Source organism: Urocampus carinirostris, chromosome 9 (genome assembly GCF_059441175.1).
Source record: "Urocampus carinirostris isolate Australia breed hairy pipefish chromosome 9, RoL_Ucar_1.0, whole genome shotgun sequence".
Classification (NCBI taxonomy): domain Eukaryota; kingdom Metazoa; phylum Chordata; class Actinopteri; order Syngnathiformes; family Syngnathidae; genus Urocampus; species Urocampus carinirostris.
In genome coordinates, this window is record NC_142357.1 from 30,496,239 (window position 1) to 30,498,077 (window position 1,839).

General features: G+C 35.2%; 1 non-coding gene across 1 annotated transcript; it reads left to right on the top strand.

The window, feature by feature from the left end:
- The first annotated feature begins 1,554 nt into the window (after positions 1 to 1,554).
- On the top strand, positions 1,555 to 1,628 carry trnad-guc (transfer RNA aspartic acid (anticodon GUC)). Its single transcript has one exon. It is a non-coding gene; the product is annotated as a tRNA-Asp (tRNA).
- Positions 1,629 to 1,839: the final 211 nt, after the last annotated feature.

Genomic DNA, 1,839 nt, shown 5'->3' on the forward strand with positions numbered 1-1,839 from the left:
GTTACATTTTGCTGAGTTCCCGGCAATGCAAAAAAAAAAAAAAATCACTTTTGAATGATTTGACTAATAAATAAAGGTTTTACTGCCTACCAACGTCATTTGTTTTTACAACAATTCTTTCACAAGGTTTTCATTTTTTTTCTGGTATCTTTTGACTTATGTTGGTTTCAGATCAGGGGATGTGTAATAATAGTCTGAAATAATAGTTCGTGCAATAACCTGTGCATCCCTTTGAGACTCTTAGTGATTAAGGGCCATACAAATAAAAATTACTTGACTTGACTTAACTAACATTTTTGGGGGCTTATTTAGTCGGTTGCAAGATACAGAACTGTATTTAATCACATTTTTTTAGTGGAAGTACGATTTTGGCAACAAGATTGACTCGGTATAATTGGAAATTATTTGAATGCAACACAAACTTTTTCTTCTTTTTCCCTGTCTTTTTTTCCATTTTTTTTTAATTTCCTTTAAAAAAATCTCATTGTGCTTATTTTTTCCTAGCTGTTACTTTTTCTTTTTGTTCTATATTTCTTTTTTCCCTTTGTTTCTTTCTTTTCTTTTTTTTCCTGGCTTTTTTTTTTTTAATTTTTCCTTCTTTTTTCTCTTCCTTTTGTTTCTTTTTCTCAGCTTTTCACTACTTTTTCATTTTGGTATTTTTTTCTTTTTTGTTCTATTTCCCCCCCTTCCTTTAAGTCATTTTGTTCACAATTTTACATAATATTTGTTCGTGTAGGGATTAAAGAAGCAAAAACAACCTGAAGAGCCGTTTGGGTCCTGAAAGAGCCGGTTCTCTTTAGTGAGCCGAGCCGAAGAAGCCTGTTCTCGAAAAACTCCACTGACTTTACTTTTCAACTTCGTTCGACATTGACTTCAAAATACCACATTTAGAAAATTGCGTCAGGGAAACCCGTGTATTTTTACCTTCGTGCACTGTAACTTTGACTTACGGTAATTCGCTTCTTGATTAGCGATTTCGAGCCCTGATTTTTGTGCTCTGGCTAGATTTTCTTGTGCGCTGAGAATGTACAGGCAGTGCGCGATTGCGCACGCGCACAGTTTAGAGGGAACATTGGTCGGGACCCAATTGTGGATTGCAGTGGGTCCCAGGCTTGGCAAGATAAAGTTAAGAAGAAGAAAAAAACAGAGGGTCAACCACACTATTTAACAGTTGATGGCAATAATGAACTGCTCGATCTCTTCTTCCTGTAAAGTCAATCAACGTGTTTGAGAGGGACCACATCTCATTTTATTGTGATTTTTTTTCTTTTTTTCTGCCCATAATAATGGGACCAAGGAAAGTTGGTGATGAGGAGAAGATAAAGTGGAAAACAGCGAGAACAATGATTGGGTCGAAAAAGCAAGTGGTTGAGAAATAAGAAAATGGTGGATGAGTTGCTATATTTTTAGCTTTTTTTTACCACGATATTCATCTTTACTAACTACTTAATGAAATTGTTATTGCTATTCAGGTACATCAACAATTTGAATTTCTGTCAGTACGTTGCCGTTTTAAAGTACCATTACTAGTTGTAGAAATCATATCTTTCAACAGTCTCTGTGGCGCAATAGGTTAGCGCGTTCGGCTGTCAACCGAAAGGTTGGTGGTTCAAGCTCACCCAGGGACGGACTTCTTTAAAACATCATACATTTTCCTTAACTCATCGTGAGTTAACCTTGTATTTTTTCTTTTTAGAAATCCTAATATACTTTTATGTATACATGTATAGATTTTTTTTTAGTTCTATTAGGCTGGCAACGGTGTGGACAGCAAAGTAAGAATTGATTATGCAGGGAATCGTGGTTATTTACTGTGCATATCAGATTCAGATTTACTTT